The 12099-nt window shown below is 35.4% G+C and overlaps 1 long non-coding RNA gene across 3 annotated transcripts in view; it reads right to left on the bottom strand.

Moving 5' to 3' along the window:
• Positions 1 to 12099, bottom strand: part of LOC140605497 (uncharacterized) — a 109304-nt gene that overhangs the window by 8545 nt on the left and 88660 nt on the right. For 2 of the 3 annotated variants that reach the window (XR_012008148.1, XR_012008147.1), the window contains 2 exons: positions 8153 to 8275; positions 7504 to 7853 (listed from right to left, as the gene is read on the bottom strand). This is a non-coding gene — a long non-coding RNA (uncharacterized lncRNA). Of the gene's footprint in view, positions 1 to 7503; positions 7854 to 8152; positions 8276 to 12099 lie in introns of those variants that run through there. The other variant, XR_012008149.1, reaches the window with a different exon arrangement.

Below are 12099 nucleotides of genomic sequence, written 5' to 3' on the forward strand. Positions count from 1 at the left end.
TCAAGTTTCTTGTGGGGATTAAATAAATTAATAGATGTAAAAAGTCCTTCAATGGGGGAAATCCTTCGTAAGTACTGAATAAATGTTAGCCATCACTGATATTATGGATTTTGTTTCCAGGGATCTTAGCCTAATGCAGAATAAATAGCTTCTTAAGAAATTAGTTTGCAATTTAACACTCCCTACTTCCTGATGAATGACAGACACCACTAATCAAGCATGGCACTCTTTACCTCATGGCCTAGACAAAGCCTTACACTAAATACTTCAACCAAACATCTAAGAAATAATTAGGTTTGGCATGTAATAATGAACTTACTTGCCATACTGGGCAATAAGACCTTTTTTTTAAAATGAATAACTTCATACATTAAGAATAAGAGCCAGAGCCCCCTAGCTAGAATAAAACTACTTCAATACAGATTTATGATAGACCTTTCTAACAGTTTGTTTTCAATGAGATAATTTCCACATGAAGAAATGAAATATATTTATCTAAAATGAAGTAAGAATTTCTTTTCTGAATGATCTGTTAGGAAATTTGTCTCCATATATCATGTTCTCTAAAATTACAATTGATTTGATCTCCTGGATTGCAGAATTGGTAGATTCTGTTTCCTTTATTCTAACTGTACTTCTCAGTTGTTTGTTTTTCCAAGTGGCCAACTCTTTCTTGAGTCATTTCTTTGCTAGAGTATCTCCACATGGTTTTGTGGATACCTCTGCTGTAGTCTTTAACCACATTATCATCACTTGGTAAAATTTCTCTCTAGCCATATTGTGGATTCTAATGAAAGAAAATTGCTTCTGTCTCTAAATTCTAGGAGCCTAGAATGGTCCCTTCTGTGTAGTGTATATTCAGTGAGCATTTTACTTAATGAAGTTCTGATGACTTTACCTAAGTCAGATGATATGGATCCTTCACATTTTTGCTCTGACACTACATCCCTTCTCATTATTTTTCCAGCTCCTTCAAATGCTTTGGATAGCTAACATCTACTGCTTTAGACACAAATGTATCCCTAAAACTCTATCAGCCATTACACTGAAATTATGAGATCCTTACCATGAGGTTAGCAGTATCACATCATTGTTAAAAATCTTTATTACTCTAAGAATATTATAACTATAAATTAAACCTTATTCTTGCTCCCATTCTAGGATAGAAATATTTTCACTGTGTTATTATCTGCAGGTGGAAATTAAATCATAATTACAGGAAGAACAAGAACTTTAGTATTAAGAGAACTCTTATTCAGCCTTCACAGATCATCTTAGATATCATTTTAGGTACCGTTTCTTGTTTGCTCATTCTATTGGGGATTCTTTCCATTTTCTTTGCTACTTCCAAGTGTTGTACCCATTGCTCTTTTTGCATGTACTCTTGTATCTGTAATTATTATTTTTATTATTTTACTCTTTGGAGAATTTTAGGTTCAAAGTAAAATTGGGCAAAACATACAGAGACTTCTCATATGCCTCTCCCCCTAGCCTCCCTATTACTGACATCCCCACCACAATGATACATTTCTTAAAATCAATAAATCTACATTGACACATCATTATCACCTGAAGTCCATATTTACATTAGGGCTCACTCTTAGTATTGTATATTATGGGTCTGGACAAGTGTATAACGACATATATCCACTATTTTAGTATTATACAGAGTAGTTTTACTACTGAAAATCCTCTATGCTTCAACTATTCATTCCTGCCTCCTCCCAGACCCTGGCTGTCCTTAATCTTTTTACTGTCTCCACAGTTTTGGATTTTCCAGAATGCCATATAGTCAGAATAATACGTTATGTAGCCTTTTCAGATTGTCTTCTTTCCCTTAGTAATAGGTATTTAAAGTACTTCTGTGTCTTTTCATGGCTTTATAGTTAATATTTTTTTTTAGCACTGAATAATATTCCATTGTGTGGAGATACCACAGTTTATCCATTTATCTACTGGAGGACATCTTGGATGTTTCCAGGTTTTGATAATTATGAATAAAGCTTCTATAAACATTCATGTTCAGGTTTTTGTGTGGATGCAATTCTTTTTCATGTTATCTCCTTAACAAAAGTGTGAGCTTGGGCAGCCTGGGTGGCTCGATGGTTTAGCCCTGCCTTCAGCCCGGGGTGTGATCCTGGGAACCCGGGATTGAGTCCCATGTTGAGCTCCCTGCATGGAGCCTGCTTATCTCTCTGCCTGTGTCTCTGCCTCTCTCCCTCTTTCTTTCTCTCATGAATAAATAAAATCTTTAATAAAAAAAATGTGAGCTCTGTGAAGACAGCTTTCATCTTTTTGTTTCTTAAACTAAGAACAGTGCCTGGCACAGAGTAGGTACTCGGAAACTTTTGTTGAATTGAAAATGTGTGGCAAAGTGAATGGAATAAAGAGGCACACATTCCATTTCAGAACACTTGCTTGCTTTGAATGAAAGTACATAAAGGATTTCTAATTCAGGATGATCTATTATAACCATCTCATGGAAGCCATTATTTTCAGAAGGCATGATGATAGCTTTGCTGTGTTGAAATAGATTTATAAAGGCTTTGGCTTAAAACCCTGCTACTCAAAGCATAATCAAAAATTGATAAACTTGTAGAGAAACAAAAATGGGATTCAGTATTTTTTCTTATTCTACAATGGATAAGGGATTTCTGGATTGGTCTTTAAATCCTCAAATAACATTTTCCTCTCATGAGTAAGAGAAAAAAAAAATATATATATTCTTTTAAACTATTCACTAGAGAATTGTTTCAAAATTGCAGTTGTCATACTAAGGTTCTTTGATTTGATTATAAGAACCAGTCTAATTTTTAAGCTCTCACATAAATGTATGTGCATGGGTGTGCACAGACACACACACATGCACACACACAGAGGATATCCAGCAAAAGCTTCACAGAAAAAATTACGTTTATTTGGAATATGGCCTAAATACAATATTATGTAATATTGTCCTAAATACATGCACATATGGGCATAAGTTTTGTTTCTATAAATAAAATTCCATTTTTCAAATGCTAATTTTGAAATGCTTAAACTCCAATTTTCCAAGGCAAGGTTATCAGGATTTTCAAAATTATTAAAATAGGATACCAAAAGCATGTTGAATTTTTCCTTCTGTTTATTGTTTGGTTTTGTTAGTATGTATATTATATATAGACTACAAATCAAAGTTCGTTCCATAATAATTTCAAATTTGAAATGCTAGCCATTGTCTCCCAATTATCTCCGGTTAAGCATTGGTGTAGTAATAGGTAATTAGATTTCATGTAGATGGTAACTTCATCAAAATGCAGGAGAATGTTCTTCTGTTTGCACATTTACAATCATCCGGAATACTTGAATTATGAACATGTTTGCAACATGGCCTTTAAATTTTCTTGAATTTATTTTAAATGAATAGAATTTGGAGGATTTACAGACCTTTAAATGCCATGAAAATATATGATTTTGTTTCAGTAATATATGAAGATGAATGATACAGTCTTTGGGTTAGATATGCAGATCTAATCTCATTAATAAAAGTACCTAATCCTTGCATCTAGAAAAGGAATAATTGAAGCTATTTGTAAAAGTTACCCCTGGGATCAGAATATTTAGCATTTATAGTATCATTTGATGGTTTATATTTTATCCACTTGAATCAACATGACTGAAGGGACCTCAGAAGCAACACCAAGTTTATTTAGAAAACGTATTTTTTATGGAACTACTAATAAAGATTTCAGAGGAAAACAAAGAGTACACATGACCTTTTCATCTTCATACAAATTATAGAATTGCTATAGTCCAAAAGATGAGGAGCGAATTCTTTATTTAGGGCAATTTCATTCTAAATTCTGACAGAATTAAATTTTTCTGATAAGTCTATAATTATGATCCAAATTCATTTTATTTAAAAGTTAAGGGACAGTTGAAGAAAAAATTTATCATCTATAAAATAGAGCAAAACTGTTAGGCAACATTCCATAATTATTAGGAATATCAGTGGTTTACTACGTTTTTTTACTAACCCTGTGTCTTTGTTCAAGATACTTAATATGGAGGCAATAAGAATCCATACCTTGTAGGTTTGTTATGAGGAATAAATGTGTTAATATATATTACATGCTTAGAACAGTGCCAGGCATAGGATAAAATAAATAAATGTATACAATAAGTAGATTTGACATTTTAAACATAAATTATGAGGAAGGATTGCTGCCCTTCTCTTTCTTTAAGACTTACAGTCACAAATTAAAAATAATATATAAGACAAGTGATGCTGATTTATAAGGACAAGGAATTTAACATATTTTCGAACTTTGAAGACATCATCTGATATTAACCATTTATCTGAAGTGACCAACTTTGTCTTTCACAATATCTTCAGATTTGTTAATTTAATGGAATTTTGCTTTCTATTATATAAGTTCTTTGCATCTTTAGGTGTAAATACTATTATATACAATTAGGATATTTACTTGCAGGTATTCTAGAAAGGCAGAATTTTATTCAGAATGTGTCAAGTTCAATACAACTTATGCCATAAAAGCATCAAAATCTCTCAGTATCAAAATGTCACATATACAGTAGTTCCTAAAAAATTATTATTTTTCTTATGTAATCAAAGACAAATTTTGATTATAACAAAGCATTCTTTTAAAATTAACAACTCCTAAAATAACTTGCCCATTTGTGTTATATAAAGCACTGGGATATTGATTAATATTATATAGAGAAGTGTTCTATAGAGATATAATCTGATATTAAGCAGAGATGCGTAATTTTTCTTTTTTTATTCCAGGATATCTTGGAATCTTTAAAAAGTCTGTATGCATTGTTATTCTGTATGAGGAGGATCAAAAACTTATTTGACCAAAGATGTTGCTGGGGGAGGTGGGAAGGCATAAAACAAAAACATCTCATGAAGTTAGGGTTTCACAGAGACACAATGGTTTGGAAAAGCTGCCATTTTGTGCCATATTGACAGTACATACTTGGGCAACTGGAGACTTCATTTCAGGTGCAAAAGTAATAACAACAGTTATTCTCCTCTGTGATTCTATGTGTGGTGCAATCTTTATCCCGAAGCCATCTTCAAAGGGGTTAAAAGAATATTAACCATCAATAAGCCAGAGTAAACATAAGTACTTAACATTTTGGTTATCTGATATACATGTGTCTCCTCAAAAATAAAATTGTACAGTGATCAGAGAAACTCACTGTTGAACTTTATTTCAAAGCTAGAGTTTCTTATGGCAAATAACAAAGTATAATAGAGAAATTCTGCAATGTCTATAGTTGCACAATACAAAGTTGTTCATGCAGACATTAAGTGAAGCAGACACAGAGTTCCAGAAGCTTTATTAGCGAATAGCTTGGACAATGAATCTCTCAAGCCAAACTCTGATTGGCAATCGAGTCCCTTTTATAATGTCACAGCTGTGCACCAAGCTCCAGTGGTATCTGAGCACAGCTGGGATCTGACAATATATATAAATGGGAATTACTGCACTTTTGTTTGAACTTCTTCATGTTTTACTTTGAAGTACAATAGCAAACTTGTCTTTTTTATCTTAATCTGTGATTTGTTTTCCTTTTTTTTTCTGTAAAAATCTGCCATGCAGTCATGACAAAATCCTTTGATGATTATTAAAAATTTAAAATTTTTCCTCCACCCAGAAAATGTTAGTACTTGAAAACAAGTAGAAAATTGTAGAGGAAAAAGAAAAAAGAAGAAGAAGAAGAAGAAGAAGAAGAAGAAGAAGAAGAAGAAGAAGGAGAAAATTGTAGAACATACAGAAATCACATTCTTTCTACTATCTTAGTATTTTCTTTCAGAAAAGAGGTCAAATATGTTTTTCCAATATTGAAAGGAAAACCTAGGCAGTGTGAGAATTCTTCCTTTTAGAAGAACCAAAAAAGAAGTTTGGTCATTCATATCAGGCTTTAATATAAACAATAAAAATCAAAATAATAATAATAATAAATATATAAACAATAAAAATTCAAATTCTCTATATGAGCACTACTGTATTCAGTAGTGGAAGTGAAAAACTTGGAAAATGCTCAGGTCAGGATCTCAGGGTCATGAGATCGAGCCCCAAGTCAGGCTCAGCACTCAGCACGGAGTCTGCAGGAGATTCTCTCCCTTCCTACCCCTCAAATAAATACATAAAAATAAAACAAAAGAAAATTAAAATTAAAATCTAAATACTCAAATATGAGGTCCTATGTGGCCTATTAGTGGCTCTGGAATTCCCAGTGTTGGGTTGTCATCCCATCTCTGGTGGCTCCTCAGAAGATTGGAATTTCAAACTAGAAAGTCTTTGACCAGTCTCTGCTTTTTTTTCCCCAACCTATGGTTTCTTAGCACTCTTTGATCATCTTTTCAGCCTCTCCACTTCTCAGCTACCCAAGAAAACTGCTGGAGGGGAAAAGGCTTTATTTTCTAGGTTTTTCTGCCCTTTAATATGATAGCAGAAAGAAGAAAAGAGGATAAGATCCAATTATGTGTCTTCAAAATGACAGCCTGAAACTCATGTGTCTCCCTTGTCTTAATTTGAAAAAAAAAAAAATAATGCATTTCTCTCTTAAAGGTTGGAGAGAAAACAGGAGCAGATGGGATTGAGCCTCTCAGCTCTGTCCACACATAAAGTTCACATAATTTTGTTGAAGTTAAACAGAGTCACCTTGGCTTGGAAACTCACACTTCTTAGAGTAGACTATGAATTCCATTTCGTTTAATATATTTAGTCAGGTTGAATAAGATTATGCTAAATATAGACATTAAATTGAGTCTCTCTTTGGGAAGTATTCCATTAAATCTAGATAGTATTAGTACTGGCCACTGCCTAGTACCAACTTTTTGCTCAAATCTTTGCTCAAGACTTCGCTGGAAAATCACATTCCAGAGAACTGCCCTTATTACACTGTTATTATTGTGTCATTATTCTTGTAGTTCTGGTTACTCTGCTCTTTCTTTGTCTTTTATCTGCAGCATCTAGCGCCTTCTGACTATAAAAATAAGTGACTATAAAAATCACTTATTTAATATGTCTCTGTTTTTAAAGATTTTATTTATTTGTTCATGAGAGACAGAGAGAAAGGTAGAGACATAGGCAGAGGGAGAAGCAGGCTCCCTCTAGGGAGCCTGACGTGGGACTCGATCCCAGGACCCCATGATCATGACCTGAGCCAAAGGCAGATGCTCAACCACTGAGCACCCAGGTGCCCCAATATGTCTCATTTCTTATTTCCATCTCTCCCCTTGCTATGGAGTAAACTCCACAGAGTGTGGAGTTTTGCTGATCTTATTCACGCATTTATCTCAAGTGTTTAAAAAAAATGCCAGGCAGAGCACCCACTAAATATTGGTGGAATGAAAATCTCTATCTCAAAAATTTCTCATCAAACTCATGTCTCTTTAAACATCTGCCATAGTTATTTCCTTTTCCAGTTTTTGTAAACCAAAGAAGGCCTTGATTTTACTTTACCATAGTATTTACCACCAAACCACCAAAAGCAGAATTTACTGAATAGCTGTTTGTTTATGGTACCTGGTTATCTGCAAAGTCCATAGTTGAAATCATTGTTGCATATATCCAAGATATAGGAATATACAAATAAAAACTGTCAGTGAATTACAAGTCCAACTGCTTTGGACATGTAAAAGCCCTAGAAGTTTGAGCGTGATATTCAAGTTACTATTTTAATTGTTCTCTTTCTGGTATTCTTATGTAAGAACTTAAATATGATTTAGCCTGGTTCCTGTATTCCAGACTCTGTAAGCCTCCATTTAACTTGAAGGTCAACGCCTCATGAATGGAGCAGATTGGGGAGACTTTCCTAATGCCAGAGAACTAGACCTAGAGGAAGGAAAGAAGAAAAGTCAGGTCAGCATTTGGAAAAAGGGTAAACAAGTTAGTGTTTCCTCTTCTGGCAGGCACACAGGCCAGATGGGAGTATCACATAGCTTTGTCTACTGTGTAGTTCTCTAGGTATGGACACACCAATTTGCTTCCCAAATTCTCTGTGGCAAGGAACCACTGGGGGAAAAAAAATCCAGCCTGTTACATACCAGTGCTATAAAAAAATTTGAAATGTTGCGTCAGTGTTGAATTTTCATAGGCATCTCTAAGTGCTTATTCTTAATTTTTGTACTTACTTAGTTGAGTGGTAACAATCAGTTCAGATATTAGCACCGGATAGAGGTCCACACCGTGAGTGTCATGGGCAGCCACACACTGAGTAATAATCCATGTGTCCATTATTTGTCCATCTTAAAACACTAGAACAGAGAGCCAGGCAGAAGAGTTTAGTGTGAAGATGAGAAGGCACACCTGTTGGCATGTTATTTTCCCCAATTTGGGTGCAAAATGTAAATATACTCACATTTCACAGGTCCAAGGAACAGACTTAACAGTACACTCTCCTTTCTATTTTTTTTTAAGATTTTATTTATTTATTCATGAGAGACACACCCAGAGAGAAAGAGAGAGAGAGAGAGAGAGAGAGAGAGAGAGGCAGAGACACAGGCAGAGAGAGAAGCAGGCTCCATGCAGGGAGCCCGATGTGGGACTAGATCCCAGGACTCCAGGATCACGCCCTGGGCTGAAGGCAGGTGCTCAACTGCTGAGCCACCCAGGGATCCCCCTACACTGTCCCTTCTAAAACTCAGTCACAAACCAAGAGGCTACTGGAGAAAGCTTGTGAACCACCATGATAATCTGTCTGGGACTTGTACACCAAAGCCATGAACTTGATTGACTCCATAGAAGGAGCTCTCCCTCAGATGCTTTTTAATCTGTTTCATGTCTAATTTTCAGCAAGCTTGATTATCTGGTTTTCCAGCTCATAGACTGGAAACAGATGATGACAGCTGGCACCAGGAAGAAATAACTGTTACTGTTCTCTGGCAACTGGAATAGTTGATAACTGACTGAATAATCAGACAAAAGGATGAAGATAATGCACACGTAGTCTAGGGCCATTTAGTGGATGGCTGACAGTTCCTATCCACCTGTCCATGGCTTTATGTTCTAACATGTGGCTCTCCTGCGTGCTTACTGTGAACCTCCTGTTATTTGAACTCTGCACGCATCACCGTCATCTATGAAATGTGAAAAATATTTTTCAAGACTGTTTGAATGTCAATATATACCAAAGTATGTTGCAATTGCTAAAATAACTATATCAATGACCATTATAATAATTGTAATTTTTTTTATATTTCAGCCTAGTAAAGTTGTGTTTTTAGTATATTGCTCCTGTATCATCAAGATAAGTTAAATCTTGTTCTTTTTGAGATATTACTTAATTCATTATAAAAGTAGTTCAACCTATGAGCACCTGGGTGGCTCAGTCGGACATCTGCCTTCAGCTCAGGTCAGGATCCCAGGGTCCAGGGGTCCAGGCGCACTTTGGGCTCCCTGCTCAGTGAGGGAGCTCAGTGAGGGAGCTCCGTGAGGGAGCTCCCTCTGCCTCCTCCCCTGCCCTGCTTGTGCTCATTCTCTCTCTCTCTGTCTCTCTCAAACAAATAAATAAAATTTTTAAGAAAAAAGTTCAATCCAAATTTCTGAACATGTCATTCTTAAAGCAGTATATTTTATTAACTGAAGCATTCACTTATTTAATAAAATATCTAATAATTTTTGTATTATGTATGTTCTTTTAACAAAATGAAAAATAATTCTAGGAAATCACTTAAATGGAATGCATCATTCTTTGATGGTGATAGATGGTAGAATTCGGAGTTGCCAATGTTCACCTTAACATTTTTTGAGCCTGCCCCATTGTGAATTACTATATAGTACTGTCATGGCCAGTTCATGGTATTGCAAAGACCAAAATATTGAAGGCCATTTACATGCAAGATTACATTTCTATTTTATTACCTAATTTCTATATAATGGGGTTATCAGGATGTTTCTTGGAAGGATTATAATATGAAATGAGGGCAGCCCAGGTGGCTCAGTGGTTTAGCTCTGCCTTCAGCCCAGGGTGTGATCCTGGAGACCCAGGATCAAGTCCCACGTCAGGCTCCCTGCATGGAGCCTGCTTCTCCCTCTGTCTGTGTCTCTGCATCTCTCTCTCTCTCTCTCTCTCTCTCTCTCTCTGTCTCTCATGAATAAATAAATAATAATATGAAATGAGTCTAGAAGAAAGAGAATAACATTTCCGTCACCACAGAGAGTGCTTTCAGCACATAGAGGGTTTTCTAGTTAGCAGTCAGGGTCTGGGTAATGGATCAGAGCTGGTAATTCTCATTTACAAACTCTAGAAACAACAACAAAATATAGATCATTTGACTAGAAGAAATTAAGATTCAGCAGTGAAAGAAGGGCATGAAGACAAACCTTTTTTTTAAATTTATATTCAAGCTAGTTAGCCTATAGTGTAGCATTCATTTGAGGAGTAGAATTTAGTGACTCATCACTTACATATAACATCCAGTGCTCATCTCAACAAGTTCCCTCTTTAATGCTCATCACCCATTTAGTGCATCCCATCACCCACCTCCCCTTGAGCAACCTTGTTTGTTCTCTATAAGAGTCTCTTAAAGTTTACCTCTCTCTCTGTTTTTATCTTATTTTATTTTTCCTTCCCTTTCATCTATTTTGTTTCTTAAAATTCCACATCAGTGGAAAACAGTGGCAAAGTGTGAGTCGCATGGTAGGAAACCAAGCACAGATTAACAATTCATATCACATGAAGAATGGGTTGTATTCTCTATAATCCACCATTTGTTTCTTTCTCCTCTTAAGTCCCTATATAAGAGTTTTTCAGTAGGTTGGTTAGGAGATCTCAATTTCTAGCCAGTTGCTCTAAAATGAGTAAGCCTTGTTAATTCATTTTTTGACTTAGAAATTGGAAGTCAGAAGGGTGCATAACCTCAGATAAGCCAGGAGATTCTGATCTATGTGCAGTGATTGAGGTTCTTGAACACAAGTCTGAACAGGTCTTTTCCCACACATCTACAAGCTTGTAGGAGATTCAAGGCAATATTTTATCCTGTTGTAGATAATACCAAGAGGTCTGAATTCATCATCCTCTTCAGATACTATCAAACTAATTTGCAGCAAAACATGAATTGCAGTTCTTTTGCTGTATTCCACAGCTTATGGAGTTGATATCAATTCTGAATCTATCAGAATTACAAGCAGAGCAATATTTTAACTTGATACCACTTTAAATATGGCTAATTTTTGAAAGAAAATAGCTTCTAATATGGGACTATTTTATTAATTCTACTAGCATTTGAATCCAAAGCACTTTAGACAGATGAACTTGCTGGGCTGAAGAACTATCGAAGATTCATGCATATATAATAATTCTTTAGCCTGAAATATTAATGAATTTAAACATTAAAAAATCTTTTTGCAAAGAAAAAAGCATAATTCTGAATTTTTAAGTTATTATTTGATTTCCAGAAACCAAGCTGGCTTGCTTTTTTGTTTTGTAGAGAAAGGGAGGCAGGGGAGGGGTAGAGGGAGAGGAAGAGAGACTCTTATAAGTAGGTTCCATACCCATTTTGAACCTGAGATCACAACCCTGAGACTATGAACTGAGACAAAATCAAGAGTCAAACGCTTAACCAACTGAGCCACCCAAGCCCTCAAGAAACCAAGCACTTAAAAAATGTAGATTAGTTTTCCCCAAATCCACTATATTTATCACTTTAAACTGAATTCTTAAATTTTACCCCCAAAATGATATAAATAATGAGGTCTTCTTTACCTTTAGTAAGACTACTATCTGAGAAAAAGCCTAAATTTATGGAAAGAGAAAACAAGTATTTAAATATGAATTTTTTAAAAAGATTTTGTTATTTATTTGAGAGAGAGAGCACGAGCAGGTGGAGGAGGGAGGGCAGGGAGAAAGGGAGAAGCAGACTCCCCGCTGAGCAGGGAGACCAATGCTGGATCCTAGGACCCCGGGATCCTGACCAGAGCTGAAAGCAGATGCTTAACTGATAGAGCCACCCAGGCGCCCTTTAAGTATGAGTATTTTAAATAACCATTGTTATGTTAACTACTTCTCATTGTTTATGAAGATATATTAGCTAGGAATTTACAGGTGGAATACTGATGATAATGAAAAGAAATATTTTGT

Source organism: Canis lupus, chromosome 15 (assembly GCF_048164855.1).
Source record: "Canis lupus baileyi chromosome 15, mCanLup2.hap1, whole genome shotgun sequence".
Lineage (NCBI taxonomy): Eukaryota > Metazoa > Chordata > Mammalia > Carnivora > Canidae > Canis > Canis lupus.